The sequence below is a fragment of the Petaurus breviceps genome, unplaced genomic scaffold (assembly GCF_028583685.1).
Source record: "Petaurus breviceps papuanus isolate PSGF00001 unplaced genomic scaffold, PetGlider_PUasm1.0 118, whole genome shotgun sequence".
In the NCBI taxonomy this organism is placed as follows: domain Eukaryota; kingdom Metazoa; phylum Chordata; class Mammalia; order Diprotodontia; family Petauridae; genus Petaurus; species Petaurus breviceps.
Window position 1 is genome coordinate 1,055,522 of NW_027185616.1, and position 26,173 is coordinate 1,081,694.

The following is a 26,173-nucleotide window of genomic DNA, read 5'->3' on the forward strand; positions in this document are numbered from 1 at the left end:
ATTTTTATTTTTCAACCTTTACAAGTTCTTATTTTAGACAGATTCTTGAACTAGTGGTTCATAGCCATCAGCCCTTTCTACTTTTGTGCCTGTTTCATCTCCTAAAGGTTTTCCAGAGCCACCACCTTCACCATGCAGCTCCATTAGCTTTCCCAATTCAAATTTGGACTTCTTGAGCATCTTGATTTTTTGGACAAACACATCACAGAGAGGGTAAATGAACTGGCAAGCCTTATAAATTATATATAATATAATAAATAAATATTATAATATAAATGTCTCTTCCAATGCTGTCTGGAATCAGTTTATTGACAGCTTCTTTCAAGTCATTTGTCTGAACCTCTTAGGTCATCATTTCCATGATTTTCTTACAACTTTGATGGAACTGTTGGCTGGACATAAGAGATCTTACGGATCTGGTTGTTGCACTTTTTGGTAAAACCAACACAAAAGAAGCGGAGCAAGAACCCATCAGTAGTTTTGACAGCAACATGGGTTTCAGTCATGGTCTGCCACTTTTTGACCATGGAGCACATCTTGTCCCAGGTAAGGTCCATTCCATGGAAATTACTCAAACAATTTTTACCCTGAACATCTTCAGTAATTAACTTGGACTTACAAAAAGCAGCCTCATCATTCTGCAGATCAGCAAGGCTCACTTCAAAATTTCGACCCTTGAGATCATCAGAGGCAATTTTTGTTCCTTGAGTCCTTGTAACCAGTGTCTTGACAATATTTTGAATGTTGAACATAGCTGGTGCTTTTACATCATACCAATCTTTCTTCAGAAATGGGTCAACCACTGTCTTCTTGGATCCTTTTTGGCTGCTTTTGGTGATCCCGCTCTGAAAGCCAAAAGCATAAAATTATTCTTTGATAGTTTGATTATTTTGGCACTGAATAAGTAAATTAACATAGGTAGAATTATTATTTTTATTATATTGGTTCAGCCTATGCATGAGTAATTAATATTTCTCCAGTTGTTTTGATCCATTTTGGTATTTTAACAGAGTTCTTTAATGTCTTAAGTCAGAAGCAACCCATTACAAAAATATTATAATTTTGAGTTCCAGTAGAAATCTTTTCAGATTTTATCCTTAAATAATCATACCATCTAATATGTTGGTCTGAACACATACATATACATATCCACATATGTATATGTATAAGGATATACACACATATATACACATATGTAAATACATACTAAGTAGGTAGAATGCCAGCCCTTGAGTCAGGAGGACCTGAGCTGAAATCTGGCCTAGACACTTGCTAGATTTACAAGTCTGGGTAAGTTATGTAACCCTGTTTGCCTCAGATCCTCATCTGTAAAATGAGCTGGAGAAGGAAATGGCAAAATTACTTTAGTATCTTTGCCAAAAAGACCCCAAATGGGGTCACAAACAAAAAGTTGGACTATATATATATATATATATATATACACATACATACATACACATATGTATAGTTTTTATGTCAATTTAGATACACACATATACATGACATATACACACATGTACATATGTACACAAGACATATAGACACATATATCAAAGGCACTCTATATTTAGACAGGTACTGTACTTTGAGAAGAACAAAGTACCACAGATAGGATCATAACTGGAGCTGAAAGGGCCCATGGAAGCGATCTAATCTAGTCTTTACAGATGACGAAATTGTAGCCTAAGGAGGTTAACATATTTGTCCAAGGTGACACAGGTAGTATGCACCTGAAGCAAAATTTAAACCCAGGTCTCATGTTTCCACACATTGAAGCTATAAACTAAAACAATATTTCTAGATTGATGTTCTACTAAATTCTGGTATCCCAGGGGATTTAAATAGTAGTTTGATGAGAAAATGTTGATGTAACTGGAAATTGTCCAGTGGCATGAGAAGATAGCATTTTTCTTTCCTACTTTCTTTAGTCTGAGGAGAGAGGGGAAGGGAATAAGATGACTGTGGGGAGAAGGGTATTTTGGGAGAAACTAGAAATGTTTATAAAACCAGTGATCTTTGGCTGTGGGAGCACCAGTGGAAAAAGGAAGTTCCAGCAAATAGGGTGCATGGTTGACAGTGAAAACATTTTCATTAATGGGTTAGAGGTAAGAGAATGAGAATAATGGCTTTCTAATTAGGGAGATCAAAAGATTCTAGATCCAAATGATGAGGGGATGGCAGTAGGTTATACAGGGGCTCTAATCAATGACCAGAGTTCTTGAGTCTGGAAGGAATTCACTAGGCCCAAGCAAACTTTGAAGTCAGGATTGTAAAAGTTTATTGTTATTCTTTACAGCAGGCAGGGGTTCTTAGGGAACCTGCAAACTTAAAGAAGACATAGGTATAATTTTTAAGGAGTCACAAAAATAATTCAGATGTCAATTATGTTAACTAGGTGAGTAAGGGTGGTATTAGGGAGGAGTTAAGGAGTGGTCAGTGCTTAAAGGGACATGCATTTTTAATATCAACTTCGAAGGTGTGTCATCCATAATTCACTGGGAAATAGCCCAAGGGGGGTTGTATTTCAATTACAAAAAATAGGTGTGGTTGTAGGCTTGAAATGTCACTAAATCAGCTAGCGGTCAGGGCTGACTGAGAAATGCCTAGTCTGCCACCCATAAGTGTCATGTTTGCCAAAATGGATGTTAGAAACCAAGGTTAACAGAGACTCAGTATGTATATAATTGGCTAAGGGGTTAATCTATAGATAGTGCATTGAAGGATTCATAGATGCAGCTAGCCATTATACTAAGGGGAGATAACATTTGCCTAAACTAAAATGTCATTTTAAAAATGACAAAATCAACATGTACCATACACAACTGGACTCCTGATTTCAGACTTTCTACCTTGTGAAAAATTTGCAGACATGTTTGCCATGTTCCGGGAATTTTCCTGCTATAGTTAGTGTTTTTCTATCTCTTAAAAAATTACTAAAATTATCTGGGAACTTTTTTGAAGGCATGATAAAATACCCCAATGCATACAATACATACTTTTTCACAATAACTTTTAAATTATTCTTAAATATTAGAATCTCTTTTTTTTTTTACTTTAAATAAAGACTCTATCTTCAGTTGGCACCTTTATCTCAGTCCTCAACTGAGAGCTTCTCATTTGACTATAAACAAGATTCTCAGGGCCAAGAAGTCATCTAGATGACTGCCCTTGGCTTCTGGAACATATTTTTAAATCTATCAGTAGAGGTCTATGAGTCTTCCTTTCCAAATGCTGAGAAAAAGAAATGGGAGACACGTACCTTATGTCCTAAAATATCCTTTCACTTCATAGTAAATCAAACTCTGAGTCCATATTCTCCCAGGGATAGGAAGTTATTATTGTTGTTGTATTTTAATTACCTCTCCTTTAAGATTTTTCCTTCTCCTAAGGAAAGAAGTAAACTAGACTCCCATGTTTATTGTTTGTGGTACTTTACATCTACTGTTTGTTAGTTAATTAAAAGCCCTGCTTGGTTACTGCAGCTGCCTTAGGTTGTAACTGGGAGGCTCTTTAAAGGGGTAGAACAAAAACTTAGGCAAGAACAGAAATTGAACACGGTTTCAGGCTGGTTTCATCATGGTACAAGGGAACATTTTTGAAGTGAGAATATGAATGGTCTCCTTTGGCCAGCCCCTATCCCCTCACTCTGAGCTGCCATCTTGGTTGTATGTCTTCTGACCAGATTCCCTCCACTGTGGGTTGTGCAGGTTATAAATCTTTTGTTTTCCCCCTTTTTCAATTACAAAAGCCTGTTTGAACAGCCTATGTGACAGCCCATGTTCAAACAGGCTTTTGTAATTGAAAACAAAGCTTGCAATGTGGCTAAAGGGACTCACTCCTCAAAAGGAGGGGATCCGAGATAGCTGCTGCGAGCAGGTCCCCACGGCCACTTTCAAAGTGTTTAAAGCTTCATTTTCAATTACAAAAAGCCTGTTTAAACACACACACACAGAACAGCCAGATTGGCTTTTATAATTGAAAATGGAGATTTAAAGCAGTACCAACTTGGCCACAGGGATATAGACTCCAAGGTGGTAGGGCTTCTCCTGACTAGGTCTCTTCAAGAATGAAGGTTGGCCTTCCTTCCCCTGAATGGTACAACTGGGAGGAAGTCTCCAATGGGAGGAGTGGAAGAAGGATAGTCTATGATGAGCAGGCTTCAGGGAAGGATGAATGTTCCCATGTAAGGGGCAGCAGGCACCAAGGGAAGTTCCAGGGTGAGGCTACAGCTGTACTGATATCTAGAAAGCCACAAGCACCATCAGTATAGACTAGACTCAGGGTCAAGAAGATCTGAATCCAAATCTGGCCTCAGAGATTTAGTAACTATGTGACCCTGAGCAAGTCACTTAATCTCTGTTGACCCCAATTTCCTCATGTATAAAGTGGGGTAATAATAACAATAATACTTACCTCCCAGGATTATTGTGAGGATAAAATGAGATAATACTTGTGAATCACTTAGCAAACATTAAAGCATTATACAAATGCTAGTGGTGATGATGATGATGATGATGATGATGATGATGATGATGATGATGATACAGATACCCAGAAAAGTTCAATAATTTGCTCAAAGTTTCATGGCTAGTAAGTGGAAGAGTTGAGACTTGAACCCATGTTATCTGACTTCAAATCCAATATTCATTCAAATCTTTCCCTTTAAAAGTAACCAAAAACAAAATACTTCCAAATTTTGAGAAAATCAGAAGCACAAACAAGTTCCAAGAAATCAAGTATAAACAGACAAAGAGGATATTCACTACAGAATTCCTGACCCAGAGGAATTCAGACTGTTTCTCCACTACTTTCAGCTTTGCACTCACCTATAAAATGGTGATTAAATACACCCCTACTATATTTGATTTTCCCCTAGTACATCTTGTGGAGAAGAATGAAAAGAGTTTTGCTCTAGAAAGAATGGGGGTGGTGGTGGTGGTGGTGGTGGAAGTGCTTTAATTCCATAAGAGTATTTCCCTACTGTTCTTTAATTCATCATTGAATGTTCTGGAATTCATAAAATCTGACCCTTTCATTTATGTAAGAAGTCACAGTCTCCAGAAGTTCAGGGACTTGTCCAGGATCACGAAGTCCTAAGAAACTGTCTCCTTGTCAGAGGAGAGAATTTACCCCAAGCAATATGTGATTAAATCACTTGCCTAGTTAACTGACAGTTACTTAATGGATCTAGGGGAAAGCACATCTGATTTGGAAGTGGTTATTAACTTGTGATTGGATTCCAATGTATATGTGTCCCAACTCCAATTAACCAAGGTTTTCCAATATTCTAACCACTAGCTACTCAATCCATGGCTAGGCAGTAGCTAACTGCAGCCCTAGAAGAAGCAGGAAATGCTTAGGGATTACATGTTCATATGAACATTTCAAGAGAACCTGGGAGCACCCCCTGGTGTCAGTCCTTCCCACTGCCAAATGGTACATTTCAGATCCTCCCACACTTCCATTTCATTCCCTGTAATACTCTGTGTGACCATGACCAATTCACATTTCTCCTCTCTGGATCAACTTGTCTTCATTGGTACAATGAGGGAAGCTGGATTGCACAATCAATAAGGTTTCTCCCAGAGATTCCCCTCATTGTGAAGAGGTTACCCATAAAGAGGGTTAGGGTTGCTCTGGAGACCCCCAAATACCAACATGCCAGGTCCTGCTGAATGAATTCAGCTCAAGTCTTCTCTCAGCCAAAGAAAAGTAAAGTTTATTAAAAGTTCACTTGTATTAGACACAGAGTAAGCCTGTGCTAGGTCATTCTATGGAGCTCTCACGAACATGGAGACAAGATGGGGTTTTATATACAGAAAGTTGTAGGAGCAATCTAGGGGTGGTCTAGAGGAGGAGTTGGGGGAGGGTCTTCAGGAGGAGTTAATGAGGTTAATGAGTGATTAAGGGTGGGAAGTCCTTGGAGGCCACCTGGAGACCACAAACAATGGTGGGCTAGGCCAGTTCAAGGGTAGATCAATACTTTGATAGGCTCAAGGGTGGGAAGTCTAGTAACAGAGATTTGGGCTCAGCCACAATGTAAGGCTTATGGCCTTATGCAAATGCCACATCAAATGAGATGATTTAATCAGAGTTCAATGGGGGTTTCCCAGAGCCTATACCTCAAAGATTCAAGGAGAGCCAGAGGGGGCTCCCTGAGCCCATACCTCATCAATTGGTAGTAACAAATACTATAATAGGAAGATCTCCAGAGCTTTCTGGCACTAGTAATAAATAACATTTATCTAGAGCTTTAACATTTGAGAAGTCCTGTACAAACCTTATCACATTCTATCCTCATAACAACCCTGAGTGGTAGGTGCTATTACTGTGCCCATTTTATAGATGAGGAAACTCAGGTTGGGAAAGGTTAAATGACTTGCTCAGGATCAAGAAATCATCAATTAGTATCTATTAAGGGTCTACTTAATACACAGTGACAGGCACTGTGCTAAATGCCAGGGATAAGAAAAAAAAAGAGGCAAAGCATAATCCCTGCCCTCAAGGAGTTTACAATCTAAATAGGAGAGACAACATGAAAACAGACATATATAAAGCAGGCTGTGTATAGGATAAATAGGAAATAATAAAAAAGAGGGAAAACACTGGAATTAAGAGGGATTTGGGATAAACAGGAAATAATTAACTGAGGGAAGCCACTGGAATTAAAAAGGGTTGGTGAAGGTTTCAGATAGAAGGTGAGGACTCATTGGAACTTCAGAGGTCAGTAGTCCTAATGGAAGAAGGAAAACATTCCATGCATGGAAGACAGTCAGAGAAAACACTGAGAGATGCGTGTGTCTTATTCCTAAAAACTGCCAGAAGGCCAGTGTCACTGAATTGAACAGTACATGTAGAGGCATAAGGTATAAGAAGACTGAAAAGGTAGTTTGAATGACAAACAGAGAATTTTGTATTCAATCCTAGAGGCCATAAGAAAAAGTCACTGTCTGGTCCTAGATTTTCTCTGATTCCATGTCTAGTGTTTTATCTACTTCAACACCTGATGACTAAACAGTCACTGACCCTCAACTTTGAGTAGGCTCCTCACAGTGGCCCCCCTCATAGCATCATAGTTACCTTAGAGGGGATCTAATTCAGCCTTCATTTTGCAGGTAAGGAAACTGATCCCCACAGAGGTTAACTGCTTTTTTCTAAGGTCACACAGGTAGGGCTAGGATTTGAACTGACTCCAAATTCAGCATTTCAAGTTCATTGCCCTATATTCTGTAGCAGGAGTTCATTCCTCCTTATCTCCTTTCCATCTCAAAATAGTCCAATGCTTTATCTTATCCCCTTAGGCTCTGCTTGGTTACTGAATACAATCTGATAAAATGAGTTTTAAGTAAGGTGTTGGTGACTGATGCTACTACAGTCAACTTAGTTCTATGCTCAGCACATAAGAGATGGATAAAGCTGACCTGAGATGAATTTAGGATGGTTTAACATGTTATCCCAAATTACAGTCATGTTTTTAATGTTTCATTTTTCAAACCTGGCCCCATCCTATCTTTTCAGTCTTCTTACACCTTAATATGCTCCATGTACCAAATGATCTGGACCAGGGCGGAGCAACCTGCAGCCTCAATGCCATATGTGGCCTTCTAGGTCCTTAAGTGTGGCACTTTTGACAAAGCTGGATTACATTAAAAAAAACTTGAGGACCTAGAGGGCCACATGTGGCCTCAAGGCCACAGTTTCCCCTGATCTAGTGATTCTGGCCTCCTTTCCACTCCTTGAAGAAGATACTCCATCTCCCAACTCGATATATGTTCAGTGGTTGTCTCTCTTGCCCAGAATTCTTTCCCTCTTCACTTCTACTCTTGTGGGATTCCTTCACATCTATCTTCTTCAAGACATCTTCCTTAATACTGGTGTCTTCCTTCTGAAGTAATCTCTCATTCATCCTGTGTATATCTTGTGTCTATGTAGTTGTTTTTGCATCTTTTCTCACCCATTATTAGATTGTGAGCTCCTTTAGGAAAGGGACTGTTTTCACCTTTCTTTGTGTTTAGCACAGAGATTGGTACATGATATGTCCTTAATAAATGTTTGCTGAATTGACAGTGCTTTAATCTAAAGGAAATAAGAAATATCAAGCAGCACCCATCATGGAAAGATTTTTGGCCTTCTGGAATTTTCATTGTAATAATTTTGGGCAGCTGAATGGATAGATTGTTGGACTTGTAATCAGGGAGACCTGGTTTTAAATTCTGTTGCAAATATTTACCAGTTGTTTGATTCTCATCCACAAAAAGGGGGTAATAATAGCATGGACCTCATGTAGTTGTGGAGGATCAAATGAGAAAATGTACATAAAGAACTTTGTAAATTTGAAAGCACAATAGAAATGCTAGAATAATCATTGTTATTGTTTCTTCAAAAACTACATATGTAGACATTCTCCTATTCTGACTATCTGTCCAGTCTAGCCTCCAAACAAATGGTCCCCACACCTAACTGTGTGAATTCCAGATGTGCATCAAGTTTTTTGCTTGATTGGTCGACACAATATATACAACTTGGAGTCAGGAGTGAAATGGAACAATGAGAAAACACATTTCTGCTCCATTTCCAATTCAATCAACAAGTGTTTTTAAGTGTCTACAATGTGACAGGTATTCTTCTAATGGTGAGACAGAGACAACAATGAAGCAGTGTCCCTGCCTTCAAAAAACTTTAAAATGTTAATAGATAAACATTAGAAAAACCAAGGGAATAATGTCTTTGCACCTCACCACATAAACATTCCCATTACACTCTTTGTGCCAGGCTAACCAAGTTGATTTCTTTTCAATTCCACTCCCTCTTCCCACCCCCTCACCCTTACCCAAGAGGCCATCTTGGAAGAGCATCAAGACATTGTGTGGTTTTTGCCAAGCTATTTGCATCTATTTTCCTTCCTGCCTCGGCAATATAAAGCTCTCAAAATTATTAGGTAATGATATCACTTTAAAAAGCTACACAATATTTCCACAGCATGACTCCACTTAGTTGTGGTTTAATAAAATGTAGGAATATCAGAGTCAGAGAAGCTGTGGTAGATGAGTGTTGCAGACACACAGCACTCTCAACTCACATCATGAAAATGTCTTTTCTTCAAATGGAAACTTTTCAATTGCTTTCAAATAGCTGAGGCTGATAGAAATAATTTCCTTAGCACGTTTGCATATGCTTTCCATGTCTTCTCTGCATGGCTCCAATAGCTTCATTAATAAAGATTTTACAGTGTTGATTCTGATGTGTTTCCAGGCCTGCTTGGCTCTTGTTATTTAGAAAAAGTACCAAACCAAGTCAAAGGGAGTCAATTGATTACTAAATGCAATTCCTGTTTGGTGTCCCCAGGCAAATTGAGAGAGGTGGAGAGAGGACAAGTGTGGGCTGCCTGTTGATGTGGGTGTCATAGTAAAGGCAAGATTGCAATTTCAATTCCAGTCTCTACATTCTCTTAACTTGCAGATTTGGATGAAAACTATCTAAGAGATGGAGTTAGAATCTAGAGGCTGGTAGGACATGACTGATTCCAGTTTACTCTCCCCCTCCTTTTTTTTTTTTTTAAAGCAATCAGGGTTAAGTAACTTGCTCAAGGTTATACAGCCAGTTATTATTTCTGGGTGTGGTGCTGAGTATCTGAGCCCGGATTTGATCCAGGTCATCCCGACACTGGAGCCGGTGCTCTTACTCGCTGTGCTACCTGGCTGACCCTTCCCCCTCCTTTTTAATTATATTATTATTATTATTATTTTAGTAAGGATCATATATTGATAGATTTATAGTTAAAAGAAAACTTAGAGTTCAATGAGTAGAATCTCCACATTTTACTCATAAAGAAACTGAAGTTGAGAGAGGTTAAGGGACTTCCTAGGGTTATATAAATGGTTAAATGGCTGAAGGAGGATTTAGAATCAGGTGTTCTTGACTCTAAGACCTAAGTCCTATTAACATGCTATCTCATGACTTAGGAAGAAGTTGAGGCAAACAAAATAACGATAATGAATCATATGATAATAAAATAAGTATAATTATTGATATATTTATTAGTATAAAAATAGTTGGTGTTATTTGAAGCTCAAAAGACTCTTACAACTTGTTTTCTCAAATAAGGCTCAATACTTCTGTGAGGTAGGTACTTTTAGGCAACATTTTTCTCATTTTTTTAAGGTAGAAAGAATAAAGCTGTCTAAAGTTTTAGTTCCCTGCCCATGGACACCTAGCTATGTAAGTGACAGGAGCAAGATACGAAAGTAGATCTTCTGAGTTCCAAGTCTGGACCCCAACTCACCACACCTGCGGGGTCACATATGTGTACCCCTACCAGCATGCATCCAGCAATGCTCCCAAGGGCAGCTGAACCAAATTACAATGCTAGTGAGAAATATTTAAAAATATGAACATAAACATAATAGCACCCCAAAGTTTTGTTTGCTTTAGATAGAAGAAAAAGGGGGTTGAGTCAGGCAGAAATTCACTTATTTTTTCATTATGTCAAGTTCAGGTGTGTTTTAAGGTGCTCATGCTATTAAAGATGGTTAATTGAAAGATAACAGTGAAAGTGGAAAAGAGAGAAATTTAGGCTTTATATAAGTAGAATGGGTTGCCCTTGGAGTAATAGGTAAATAGTAATTTACTTACTGGAAGTCTTCATCCAGGACTGGATGATCCTTTGTTGAGCGGATGGCAGAGGAAGTTCTTATTCAGTTCTGGGTCCCATTTAATAGCAACTTGAAATCCCTTACAACTCAATCTCCCCTAGTATATCCAACATGTGATTCATATGATTTTTAAAAAAACCTAATTGACACTAACGTTTCAGGAACATACCTATCACATCAAGAGAAACTTGGATTCATTGCTAGATCCACTACTCATTGAGGAATTAGCTTGGCACCCTCTTTACCACCCAGAACCAAACCATATCAGACTGGAGATACATGCTTGAGCTCAGCCCTTTGTGAAAAGTTCAAGGAGCAGCATGAATAGTGGTAGATTAGGGGGTCAAAAGCACTGTTTTAGAGTTTTCAAATATACTGCTTACTAGTGGTCTTGGACAAGTCACAGTCTATAATTTATTTCTTTTTCTGTAAAATGGTGCTAATAATACCTTACCTATGAAAGAAATTATTTTAGTATCATATTAAAAACCAATTGTTAATTTGGGATCCAGGCTTTTCTCCTTTATTTTCTCCTTTAACAATAGTCTCTTAAAAAAAAAAAAAAGACTGTAGGGGCAGCTAGGTGGTGCAGTGAAAAGAGCACTGGCCCTGGAGTCAGGAGTACCTTAGTTCAAATCTGCCCTCAGCCATGTGTCTCACTTGCTAGCTGTGTGACCTTGGGCAAATCACTTAACCCTAATTACCTTGCCTTCCCCGATCCAAAAAACAAAAAAAAAAATTGTAAAAAGTCTGTCTCTGTAGGATATGACTGATTGATGAGATTATCCTAGCCCTCACGGAACATCATGCTCTTCAGTCTTGGAGTCCATTCCACCCAATTAGGGACCTTACTTCTGTTTAGAGTATAGACAGAATCCAGTCCAGCCTAGTTCTTACTCTGAGGAGAAGAGTCCTTGTATTTGTACCCCTCCCTTAAAGCTTAGGGTGACCTAGCTCTTGAAAGAGAATACAAACCATAGAGGTATGAACAGAGATGGATTTCCTTATCCAGATTTCTGGAGGCAGCTGGGTCTCATGATTAAACCACATTCTCATTAGGAGGAGTTGAAAATTTCTAGCCCTTCTCCTCATTCAATGTCCACCAGGCAGGGTTAATTGCCATTTGTCAGGGGAATTCTCTTTCAGGGATTATTTAAAGCTTTCAGGCTCTCCAAGTCTTTTACCTTGGGTTATTAAGAGAAACCACTGACCATTAATTTATTGATTATTAGCTAGTCTAATTAATAAATTGATTATTAATTACCCAGAAATTCTATCCTTCAGGGTTTTAAATTCATCACACTTAACTACTTTATAGGTTTAGCTTATGAGGTAGAACCATTCTCTAAACACATTCCTTCCCTACTTAGTTATAGGATTATACCTCTAAACCTGGAAGGAATCTCAAAGGCCATTTACCTAGTTCAGGGTGGAGAACTTGCCACCTTGAGGTCCCATGTGGCCTTAAATGTGGCCCTTTGACTGAATCCAAACTTCCTGAAGCTTCCCCACCCCTGATCCTAGTCTAATCCCTTGATTTTAAAGATAAAAATACTGAGGACCAGGGATGTTATGGTCACATAAATATTAAGCAATCAGAAGTATGATTTGAACCCCATTGTCTGATTCCAGAGGCAGCATTCTTTCCATTATTCCACCTCACAGCATTGTTGTATAAAATAAAATAATGCACATAAAATACATTGTAAGTTATGAAGTATTATGCATATATTGCAAGCTATAAAAGATATCAATACATATGTACATATGCAAATATATATGCATATATATACACATACACACACATATATATATGTATATATATATATATGTTACACATACACACTTCTCATTAACACTGTCAAGCAGCTGATAGGTAGCTCTCTACATACTTATTAATAGAATTAGTTGCCACTTCTCTCTAGTGCTCAGCAAAGGGGCAACATTCATCCGGATGGCTCCCTAATGAAAAAGGCACTTACTTCCTAAGCGGTATCTTCTCTGGATTACTGAGGCATATAAAGAAAAATCTTCCTGCTGTTTTTTCATTACCCTGGTCCAAGAAGGTGTGAAGTCCTGTGATTCTGGGCTTTAACTCAATGTAATAGCTCATCAGTGCTGGGGATTCAGAGGTGTCAATTGTGTGGCTCTTGACTTACCCAAGCCTCCATTTGGCACATCAGTAAGATGGTATCACTAATATTCTCTTTTCTCTTGGCAAAGGCATAAATAAATTTGTTAGGATGGTCTTTGGACAACACCCTTCCCATCATTCACCGTGGAGCAGGTATTATAATATTTGTAAAGAGCTTAACACAGTGTCTGGCACGTAGTCAATGCTTACTAAATTTGTCTCTCCCCCTCCCCAACTTTTAGGATAGTCACCAGAGAAGCAGCTGGCCTCAGAATTAGGAAGATCTTCATACAAGTCCCATCCTTAGCAAGTACTGGCTGTGTGACCATGAGCAAGTTACTTAACCTCTCAATACTATCCAGCTGCTTCTGTAAGACTGCATATTACAGTTCTGTAGGGATGAAGAGAGTTCCTCAGTTCTGTGAAAATTATAGTCTCTTTAATGATTCTCCCCACCAGCATTCCCCATCTTCTCAAGGAAAGGAAAAGAAAAAAGAAAAAAAAACCCACAGAGCAGGTTAGGTTTTAGGATAGAATAACAGGATTGTAGGTATATAAATATTTAAATTGACTAAACGTGAAATAATTAATTTATTCAACCACAAATATCAAATAATGATAGCTATAGTACCAACAAAAATATGAAATACAAAATAATATAAGGCACTTAGCAAGCAGATCAAAGTAATTAGAAATAATGTATCTCACTAGACTTCTAACTCCTGTAATATACCCTTTTTTTGTAGTCCAGTATTCAGTTGTTTATATGCACTGTCCCATGTTAATATTATCTTACTATTCACCACTAGGCTAAAGTCACAAGATCTTGTATGTCTCCATCTTTATGATTCTTGAAGATCCTAGAGTATGCTTCTTCTTCCAGAAATAGCCTGAAGCAAAATTCACTCTTGTCTTTGTTCTTTCTTCTGAAACAACCTTTCTTTCCAAACCTTTCTCTCCAAAACTTCTGATCTCTCTGATCTTCTTGTTGGCATTTCTTTGGTTTAGCTTATGAGCTGGAATCATTCTCTGGACACAGTTCTTCCCTAGAATTTAGACTAAAGGGCATCCTCAAGCTCCTTAGTCTGAACAAACTAGATTTTTGTATCCAGTCTCATCTAGAGGTCCCTGGTGACATCATTGCTTCATCTGATTCCAATAAATTTTCTTAGGGTGAATGACTTAGCAATTTAGTATCTTACAGGGGCCAAATATTAACACATAATGAGAGTTATCTTCAGACCAACCACTTGATCTTATCTATACTCCTTCCTAAGCATGTTGATCAAACCTCTTGAAAATCTGAAGGTTAGCGACAATGCCTAGTCCACAGTAAAAGCTTAATAAATGCTTGTTGCTGGTTACTGCAAATTCCCAGAAGACATAAACTACTTTTTGGGGGGTTTCTTTTTATCCCCATGAGAAGTGTTTTTCTCATTTTTTTTAACTGGACTTGTGATTTCATTGATGCAGGAAATAACCTCAGCCAATATAGATAGTGGCTGTTTTGCAATTTATAAGTCAGTCAATCAGCAAGCATTGACTAAGGGATGGCTACTTATTAGGAACTGTGCTAAGCCATAGGGATACAAAAAAAGAAAAAAATATCCCTGCCCTCAAGGAATTTAAGTTCTAAAACATATACATAAATTAGTACATAAAAGATAACCAGAGTAAATGGAAATTAGCCTGAGAGGAAAAAGCAATAGCAGCTGGGGGAACCAGGAAGGACTTCTAGCAAGAAGTTACATTGGAGTTAAGAAAGGAAGGGAGAAAAATGGTTGTTTTGTTTTATTCCTAACAAATTTTATATCTGGGGCCCAGAGATTCTCTTTTTTGCTTAGCTGTTCAAAGTCCGGTCTCTCAAGGACATTTCTGACCTTACCCAAAGAATGTCAAACTTGATCAAAGTCATGTTCCCTAGCCCCTCATTAGAATAAGCCCACCTCTCACTGTAATCTTCATTATCTCATTAATTTTAACTAATCAGAATTGATTTCTACCCCGAAGGGTGAACAATTCCTCTTCTAAAGGTATTTAAACATTCAAGCAGCCTCAGTGTGGGGTCTTTGGTTTCTGAGAGAACCATTGACTTCAATTTATTGATTATCTGCTAACCCTATTAATAAATTGATTGTGAAACACCTAGAACCTATGTTTCTTGGACTTTTCATTTGTCTTAGAAACCAAGGATTCTAAGAGTCAGGACTGAGGAAGGAGAGCATTCTAGACCTAAAAGAAAGTGAATATAAAAGGAGTTGAGTAATACAGTAACTTGTGTAAGGAAAGGCAAGATGTGGTTGTATGTTCCAATATGGCTAGGCCATAGAGTTTGTAGAGAAGAGTAATAAATATGTTAAAAGACTGCAAAGATAGAGAGGAACAAGGGCAGTGACAGAGGAGTCTCCTTTTTTCAATTCTCTCCTCTGTTAAATCCTTTATCCATGCAAGTCTCAAAGTGATTTCCCCTAAAGCACGGATACAACCATGTGAACCCTGTACTCAAGAAACTCTAACAACTCCCTGTTACCTCTAGGATAATTCTTAACTTTCTGCTAAAAAAATATTTTGCTAACTCTATATTTCAATATAAGAGGCTTGCTTTGGCATCCCATATATTTTATTTTATACATACAAAGACATGATTCTGAGAAGAGGTCCATAGGTTTCAACAGACTACCGAAAGTGTCCACAACACACACACAAAATGATAAAAATTCCTATTCTCAGGTCATGGTGTGACTGCATGCACAGTGCAAAATGGGCATGCTGTGTATTCAAAACCAAAGCTACAGTGATGCAACATGGGCAAGTGCTGCCAGATACACCTTGCACTCATTATGTGTTTGATTTTTTCATGAATTTTTAGTCATTGTTCATTGAGAAACCTTTTACTGTTGCCAAATTTTTTGCTCCCCCATATGGGGTTGTGTGTGACCCACAGTTTAAGAAGTGCTGGTTTAAGGGAGTGGTGCATGAGCCATCTGACAAAGACTTTCTTAGCTAGGGCAATTGTTGAAACAAGATTTATGAAGTCATCATCTTGCCTCCTGTCAAAAGGAATGAAAGCCAACTGCAGAGCCAACAATAACCATAACTGGAATAGGCCAAGCTGAGGTACCCTGATGCAAACAAATAAATTGCATTAGGGATTCCTAACCATTGACCTGACTTTTCAATTAAGCAGAAAAAAATGGCTGAACTGAAGGCTCAGTGTATGTACTTGGTGTCTTGGGGCACATGGACCTGATCCAGGTCTTATGAGGCTATGTAGGGATGCCACATTAAATGTTTTCAACAAAGCTATTATTTTTGTTGCTGATCTACAGGGGCAAATCAGTGACAATGACCTTGTCTACTTGGGCTTGGGATGGATTTCAGAGCAGGGAGAGAGAGAAGAGGAGCAAACAAAAATAATGGCCCTCCCTCATTTTTATATATACTTTTAAGTTTCCCAAAGCACTTTTGTATCTCTTTTCTCTTTTGACCCATACAATAGGCTGGGGGAAAGGAAGCATGGGAGTGTGGAAATTATTGGTCCTATTTTTATAGAGAGGAAACAGAGGGAAGACCCTGGCTGAATAAATAAATCTCATAGCTTTGTAAGAAGGGTTGCTGTTTTTCAGTTGTGTCTTGCTCCCAAACTCATTTTTACAGATAGGAAACTGAGGTCAAAATGACTTAGTTAGGGTCACACAGCTAGTAAATGTCTGAGGCCAGATTTGAACACAAGGCTTCCTGACTCCAAGCTCAGCACTCTGTATGCTGCACTACCTGGCTGTCTGATATACAGCTAAGGTTAAATTAAAGTCTGTATGATAAAGCTCCTGATGATACCTGGGGGAAAGCCACTACTTTTAAACTTTTATTTTGTTTTCAATTTATGGAATAAAACAAATAGAAGACCACTATTATGAAGCTGTTGGCCCTAGGACCAATTCACTCCATGGGGACTCGGGAACTAGGCTGTTCTGAAGGAAACTGCTCATTCTGAGCAGAGTTCTGGGGATAAGTCTACTTTATTCCCCTATACTCACAACTGGGAATATCCTTGGAACGATATCTATTATTTCTCCCTTCCACAAACACCATCCTAAAGGGAGGAGTGGGTGGAATTGTGCTTAATGTGTATTTAAGTGCTAAGCCACAGGTTGATGTGTAATCCAGGCACTTAAAGAATGGTAAGTAATGTTTCTTGGCAGAGACAGTTTCTGGGAAGGCATATCTGGCCGGGGTATTGACTGAGTTATTAAAAATCACTTTGAGAACTACCAAGTGCCAGTTTCAAACCTAATCAGAAAGTGAACAAATAAGAGTTGGGAATGATTGGGTGGGGTTAGGACTCTCAGCTCTGCAGGCACTTGTGATTATGAGGATCCCAAACCTACCCTTCCTATAGGATCTTAAAAGGATTTTTTTGGTGGGGGGAAATAGGGGAAAGAGGAAAGCAGATCTCGGATTTCTTTGACATAAGAAATTCCCATGAACAAAGTCTCTCTTTCAACGCCAATATGCCACTGCTCTGTCTTGTAAGTATTAGTGAGTTGTCTGGGACGGTCAGAGGTGTTAAGTCAATCAGTCTGTCATAGGAGCACATTTGTAAGGTTCTTATTTTGTACCAAGCACAGTTCTCGATACAAGAACACACAGAAAAAGCAAAAACAGTCCCTGCACTCACAGAGCTTACATCCTTACATTATTCTAATGGGGGGAGACAACACACACTGGTATACATACAAGTTAAATAATAATGATATATTACTTATATATATAATAATGTGAAATAACATGATATAACACTTTAAGGTATGCAAAGCACAATATATAAAATCTTATTTGATCCTTACTACACTCCTGAGAGGTGTAGTATTATGATCTCATTTTACAGATGAGGAAACTGTCTGAAAGAAGTTAAGGGATTTGCTAAGGTCCACATAGCTACCGTGTTTCCCCGATAATAAGACACTGTCTTATTATTATTTTTTGGACAGAAAAACACCAGAGGGCTTATTTTCAGGGGAGGGCTTATTTTAATGAACATTGACAGCAATTTTAATAAACAGGTAAATGTGAACAAAAAAATGTACCTTTATTCAATAAGCAAATCACTGGGGAAGAACAGGATGACGCACTCACTGCTGCAGCTCTGATTGGATGCAGCTCAGAGTGGGGCGTGCGTTTCACGGGGAGGGGGGGACACAGTGCATACAGAGGGTACTGTAATGTAGCGTGTAGCACAGGGGATCACCTTCACTACAGTAGCAATCTCAATAGGGCTTATTTTCGGGGGAGGGCTTATTTTAGAAGGAATCTTACACAGTACGGGGAGGGCTTATTTTCGGGATAGGTCTTATTATCGGGGAAACACAGTAGTGTCTGACTTAGGATTTGAACTCAGACCTTTTATTCCAGTCTCAAAATCTGTTACTCTTCCCACTGTACCTCTTAGATGTCTCACAGATTGAAAGTAACATGGTCATTGTCACATGGTCAGAGGCAGGATTTGGACCCAAGCCGGAGACCTGTTCTCAATTAACTACTTTGTGCTTCCTTTTCCTAAATAGGAATAAGGGTCCATTCTCTAAGGGTTGAGGGGTCAGAGAAGAGTGAATTGGATTTTTAGAAATGTATGGGAGCTGGTTGCTGCCAGTGGAATCACTATGGCTGTCAGCATTTTATACTAAATCACAGGTGATCCAGGAAATAGCTCCTGGTATAAGCAGGGAATCTTCCTTCCCACCTGCTTCCCTTGTTTCCTCACCATTTGCTGGGGTGCAGGACTTGTGACAAGTCTCTGGAATTCACAGGGTAGAAAGAAAACGAGCCCATAACTTGAAAGACCTCTCTAGTCTTGGAGTCCAGCCTGGTTCTGCCACTAGCTGTGAAAACTTAAGCAAATGACTTGACTTCTCTGGGTTTCATTCTTCTCATCTATAAAGTGAGAAAAGTGGAGAAATTAGAAAATCTTAAAGTCCTGTCCAACTTTATGCTTCAGTGATGGACAAAACTTCCATGAACTTGGGAGTTTTAAATTTGCTATTCATCTTTTGAGAGCTTCCTGCCCAACTGGTTGCCTTGCCCTAGAGTAGCATTGGGAGGGGCCACTTGCAGATGGTAGATAACCTTTCTCTATGGCGCCAGCACTTCTAATCAGTTTTTCCACCTGTTGAGACTGCAATACACCTGCTCATTGCAATGTTTCACTAAGAGAATTTAAATTTAAGTTGTGTTTTAAATTGGTTAAAAGCACCTGTTGTAATTACTGTATAACACTTAATGGGAATTTGTGTAATTATTAGTTTGAATGGCTTTGCTCATTATGGCTTGAATTTTTAATTGGAAAAATGCATCATTAGATTCTTGATCTGATTCCCTTCTGACCATGAAGTGGAGGACATATGTTCATACATTTTCATATTTTAAGTTCTTCCACTCAAACCACTCTGCTTTAGGCTTACCAGATATGTTATAATCACATGCCATGTTGCAAGATCAGCTTGGGGGACCTGTATTAAAAGAAGTGGTAGGATGATGTGGGAGTGGCAGAGGGTATTACCATCTGTGGGATCATTCTTGCTAAGAATTTTATTTACTGTAAACCAGAGAGAGGGACTTCTTGGAAGTTGTATCATTATGATTAATTAACCAAAGGAAGTAGGGGGATGCTATGCTTGAGAAAGCTTGATACTCTAAGCAAATGAGTCTTGCAAGTTATAGTGGCACTAATGTATGCTACAGAAAGGGTGTGCTTTGTATGGCACCGAGGAACTCCTGGGTTCTGCCATTGCTTGGACCTGCTTGACCCCACAACCTAGATCCATCCCTTTTATCCTCTTTGAAAAATTAAAATTTCATTGATCACTTTTGTTTTGAGATCGCAGTCATTTTCAGATACTCCCACTCATCTACCCAGTCAGACTTCTCTTGTAACAAAGACAGTTAAGCAAAACCAACAACATAGCAAATCCAGCTATGGCAAATGAAGCATTCTGTAGGTCTAGTTTCCCACCTCTTTTTTAATTCAGCAAATAAATTTGTATTTTATTAATCATATGATCAGATACATATATTTGATAAATAGGAATATAGATGAATGGGATACACGTTGAATTTACAGAAGGTTGGCTTGCTTATTTATCATACTGAGGCCTACAGTATATTTGTTGGATCTAAGTAAATGATAATATTTGATACAAATTTAGACTCAGATATCTCTTTTAATAATTTCTGAACTCCAAGACTTTTTAGCTCTCAGGTTTCCAACTGTTAGACTGGATAATCTCTGAGGTCCTTCTATCTCTTACATTCTGTTATTATCTCATACACATATAATAAGTGGTATTCTCTTCAACTCAATATACAATATAATGGTCAACATAATAACAAGAAGATAGTAATTAGCAATTTTGTCACTTGAGGCAAGTATGCAAAAGACAAATTAAACCAAACAAACTTATCCAGGTCAAATAGTATGAAATAAGCCCCTTAATCTGGGGGGAGGGCTAACCTCTTTTTGGGTGGTGGTAGTGGTGGTAATGATTCCCTTTGGAAGTTTGGTGAAAGGTAGGGACCTATTCTCAGAATAATGTTTTTGAATGTATTAAATAATAGGATCACAAAAAACAAATATATTGAAAAATAGTTATTGAAATGTTAAAAAGTTAATATATTCCAGGTTAAGAACCTCTGCCTATTATAAACTTTTAAAGATAAAATCAGTTATGGAAGATATATAAATTATTCAGTTATGTGAGAGACTCTTAGACTTTAATAAGATAAGGACAGAGGGGACCATACTGGTTAGGGATATGCTAGAGAAATTCAATTATGGATTATTCAAGGGATTGGGGGGGGGCGGTGGTGGTGGAGCACTGAATAGGATGGGGAATAAAGAAACTATCTGGCAGTTTCTTCTTTTCACTGATTATTCTAGCTAACTAGATGCTAAACTCAGTCATTTCTATAATACTGAAATGACCATGTTCCCTAGGACAAAGCTCTGGTTGCTCTGCTACCGGTGCCATATCCAATGTCAAGTTTATTAAGGCCATGGTGTATTAAATAATGCTTAAAACTAACACAAATGCCTTTTATACAGGAACTTGAAAGAATTCTCTCTTCCCCATTATCTTTTTATTTACTTAAACCTTTCTTAATTGCATATACAAATTTTTAACATTCACTTTTTAAAATTTTGAGTTCTCCTTTTAACCCTCCTCTCCCTCCTCCTTGAGAAGACAAGCAATTTGACTTAGCTTATACATGTACAGTCATGCAAACCATATTTCCATTTTAGCCATGTTGTAAAAGAGAACACAAATTTTTAAAAAAAGAAAAAGAAAGAAAAAAGTATACTTTAATCTGCATTCAGACTCCATCAGTTCTTTCTTCGAAGACAGTATTTTTTCATCATATGTCTTTCAGAATCATCTTGGATCATTGTATTGATTAGAATAGTTAAATTATTCATAGTTTATCATCATACAATATGTACAATGATCTCCTAGTTCTGCTCAATTCACTTTGCATCAGTTCACATAAGTCTTCCCAGGTTTTTCTGAAAGCATCCTGTCCTCATTTCTTACAGCACAATAGTATTCCCTCTCAACCACATGCTGCAACTTGTTTAGCCATTCCCCAGTTGATGGGAATCCTTTCATTTTCTAATTCTTTGCCATCATGAAGAGATCTGCTAAAAGTATTTTTGTTCATATAGTTTGTTTCCCCTTTTCTTTTTTCTCTTTGGGATACAGAGCTAGTAATAGTATCACTGGGTCAAAGGGTATGTACAGTTTTATAGTCCTTTGGACTGAGCAGCTAAAATCAATTACTGGAGAAAATAATGAAGAGAGAAAATTTTGTTTTTGAAAAAAGATCAGATAATTAAATATGTCACATATAAACATTTGTTTCAGATTTTTTAAATTTTGCAACTATTTGAATTTCCTAAATACATCAACATAACAATTTGCTAACTTATATCACAAATGATAGGATCACAAAAGACAATAAACTGAATTTTCTCCTATTTCTGAGACTTGAATCTGAAGTGAAATAGAGGAACACTAGAAATTAAATGATAGTGGAGTTAATGCCAATTTAAAGGTCATTTCCCTCCTTATCTTTCATAACTACATTGGTAAATATTATATCCATAACCACAAAGATTCATTCTGCAAGCCGAATTCTCATAGATTGTTTCAGATTCTCTCTTCAGCCTGTTGTTAGCATTCAAATTAAGTACTTGGTCTAAGATAGGATAGGAGCATCATAGAGTAAGGAAAAATGTATATTCTTTGGTTTAGAGGCTCCTAATTTGGTGTTCTTAGTAGAGCTATAAGGTTTGAGTTAGCTCTTACCACATGACCTATTTATCGGAAGAACAAAATTAAAGTGACTTTATTGAATTGTATTGAGAACTGTTTTTCAAGAGCTTTTGGGATCTCTGCAAGTGACCTGAACCAGAGAGGCAGATTTGCTAGAAGAAGCTGCTCTGATAACCAATCTATTCCAAATGCAAAAGAGGAGAGAACAGATGACTACATTAGATGGTCTCAGAAACCAGACAGCTGCATGAGACATTTGAGCTCTGAGATATGATGAACTGATGAAATGGACAATGGGAGTGGGTTATCTTTCCCTCTCACTTCTTCCCCTTGTACAGTTGTACTTTGTAAGGCCTGGTTGCCAAAGGGGACTGCCCTCAATGGTTTATGTTAATGTATCAGTCAATCTCTCCTTCTTCCCCTTACCTTACTTTCCATCCTGTTAAAACACCTAAGTCTCAGTCAAAAACCCTTGAGGAAGGTTTGTGATAGTTAGTGATTCATTGAGGGTCACTTAGTGAATCAAAAAGAGGGATTAAGAAATTAATTTTAATGCTGTGCCCATTTGGTTATTAATAATAATTTGCAATATTCACTTTGCTGTAAAAAGGCTAACTTAGAGAGGAGTTCCTTCCCCAGTTAAAGAATGTCAGAAGCATTCCAGCTCTGCTCAAGGCATCTGGGTCTTACCCTGATTTCTGTTTAAGGTATAAATAGGTTCTAGTTTGTGTTAGGTCCCTCCCTTGGGGAAAGAGTTCCTGTCTTTGCTCCCCTTCACGAGAATTTAGGGCTATTCAGCTCCTGAAGGAGAAACCAAACCAAAGAGAACCTGATCAGGGTTCTCAGATTGCTAGAAGTTGCTGAGTCTCATGATGAAGCCACTTTCTTAGAAGGAGGAAAGAAAGATTTTTAACCTACCTCCTCATTAAGTGTCCTCAATTAGGGTGGCCTTTTCCTGGTCAGGGGATGGCCCAATAATGTGTTGTCAAGAAGAGAGGAGGACATTTAAGATGTCCTTGTATCTTGGTCTTTGGTTACTGAGAGAAACTTCTGACCATCAATCTATTGATTATTGGTTAACCTAGTTAATAAATTGATTATTAATACCTGGAAACTTTGTATCTCAGAACTTTATTCATGATAGAACATAGTTTCAAATTGTTCTCCAGAATAGTTGGATCAGTTCACAGCTCCACTAAGAGTGCATTAGTATCCCAACCTTTCCTTTCTTTTCATTATATACCACATGAAGATGACTCCTAAGTTTATATATCCAACACTAATGTTTTCCTTGAACTTCATCCTACATCATTCAATGCCAGCTAGACAGTTCCATCTAGAAAGTCTATTGATATCTCAAATTTAGTATATCCAAAATGAAGTTTACTGTCTTACCCAGGAGTTCTTAATCTGGGGCACATGAAACACACACACACATCAAAATAATTGGTTTCCTTGGTAATAATATGTATTTCATATATTTTAAAACACTGTTCTGAGAAACAGTCTATAGGTTTCGCTAGCCCACCAAAGCAGTCTTTACCACAAACAAGATTCAATATTCACTCCCTAAATCCATATTTCTCTCAAACTTAGGTATTTTTGAGAGCATTATCTTCTTTCACATGGATCCCCAATCTTGGAATTATCTTCAATCCTTATCTCTTCCCAAATTTCAAGATCTAGTTAGTTGCCCTGTTCTGCTGAGTCTTACCTCCACAATATTCCTTACATCCATCCCATTCTCTCCTCTCACACAGTTACTACCCTAGTTAAGGACCTTATCATCACTCACTTGGACTATTATAATGACTCCTGATTGGCTTCTTTCATTCTGGTATCTTCCTGTTTAATTCCAGGCAGGTAGATACCACAATGGATAAAATGTAGTATCTGGATCTCAGAAGAACTTCACTCAAATACAGGCTCAAACATTTATTAACTATGTGATCTTGTACAAGCCACTTAACCTCTGTCTGCCTCAGTGTCTTTATCCATAAAATGGGGATAGTAGTAGCAACTACCTGCCAGGGTTAGATACTATTTGCAAAGGGCTTTATAAACCTCAACATACTATATAAATGTCATTGTTGTCATTGTCGTCATCACCATCATCATCATCACCATCATCATCATCATCATCACCATCATCATCATCATCATCATCACCATCATCATCATCATCATCATCATCATCATCACCATCATCATCATCATCATCACCATCATCATCATCATTATATCAGTTATCCGAACAACTGCCAACATAATCTTCCTAAAGCAGTTCTAAACAACTTGCTCTCTAGCTCAAAAAGCTTGATACTTTCTTAATTTCCTTAATGATAAAATTATTCTCTTCAGTCTCTCATATGAAACTCATTACACTTGACCCCAGGCAATTTTTTCAAACTAATCATACAGCAGTACTCAGCAAAACCCAACTACTTGCCATTCCTAGAACTCAACATTTCCTTTCCTGCCTCAATGCTTTTTCTCAGACTATCTCTTATTTCTGGGATGTACTTTTTTTTTTTACTACAGCTGTGACAATTTTTAACCTTTTTCAAATCTTAATTCAGGTGGCTCCTTCTCTGTGTAGTCTTTCCATATCCCCCTAGTAGTTAGAGGGATAATTGTCCCTCTCTCCTCAAAAGATCTCATGTTTACTGATCTATTTATATGTATTATCCTCCAGTAGAATGTAAGCCCTTTGAAGGCAGGGACTGTTTTGATTTAGATTTTTTTTAATTCCCCAATGGTGGGAACCTATAGACATTTAGTGAATAGATATGGAATTAAACTGAATTCCTTAAGTAGTCTTGACCAAATAATGAACAAATGAAATTCCTATCATTGTTCCCATTCTCTGCCCTGGATCAACTGTGATCACTGTTTCATGATCACTGTGGTATGTTGCTTTAATCATACTTGCTGTGATCGGGGGACTATTCATGGTGTGCTAGATAAATAGGCAGATATTCCAGGGAGATTGGTCTGCTTGATCTAACCTGATGCTTAGCTCTTGATCAATTCCACTTCTTAAATCCTCCATTGGGATTCTGATGCAAAGAAATCTGGGATTCCTGGTGTTGAAGCTTAACTGCATCTGGTGACTGATTTCTGCTTTACAAAATTCTTTTGTTTTTACTACAAAAAGATCCTTTGATCTATCCAGGGAACTCTTATAACATCCTGAGGTCAGACTATTCCATTCCTGTTTAGCTGGTCATCATCACTAACTTGGGTGAAAAAAGCTGCATCCTTTTCTCCTTGAAATTTCTGTTTATGGTGAACGTATTCACCATAAACTTTTTCAGTACTTTGTTTTTCATACTTTGTTTCAGTAACCAAAGCTAAAACACCAGTCATCTTTGTCTCTTTGCTTTCTCCAATTACCCCCCACCCTCAAGTTAATCCACTCCCAGGTTCTGTAAATTCTGCTCTCTCACTAACTCATTCATTATTCTCTTAATTTTCATTCCCATACCAACAACTCAAGCTCTTATCCTCGTTCATCTTCTCTGACCTAGACCTAGTTATAGCTTCCTATTCCTCTGGTTTCTCCTCTCTCCAGCTCAGATTTATGAGTAATCTCTCCAATGCTCCACTCTGATAATGTCACTTCTCTACTCAAAACTGTTAAGTAGTTCCCCATTACCTATGAAAGAAAGTATAAACTTTTCAATTTGGAATTCAAGTCAGTTGACATTATGACTCCAAAATGATTTTCTGATCTCTGCATAAATAGTATTCCTTTCAAATACCCTGCATCTCAGGCAAACTGCATTTATTTATTGACTATTCCCCCTTCAATCTCATTCTCCTCTCTCCCATATCCGAATCTTTATTTATACTGCCCCACATGATAGTACCAGGTTACCCCCTTTCCCCATCAAAAGGAACTTGTTTTCCCTAAAAGGCAACAAAACTGTCCCTGGCACTTGATTGTCCCTGCCTTCCTTCACTTAGCTTTCTGATCCCCTGAAGACATAACAAGTCCTATCTATGTGTATGGAATCAGGGATTTTCCAACTTGGTGAATTTCTGAAGACCATGTGAGT

At 38.0% G+C, this 26,173-nt stretch overlaps 1 pseudogene; it reads right to left on the bottom strand.

The window, feature by feature from the left end:
• Positions 1 to 25,481, bottom strand: LOC138160886 (small ribosomal subunit protein eS1 pseudogene; annotated as a pseudogene).
• Between the last annotated feature and the right edge of the window lie 692 nt (positions 25,482 to 26,173).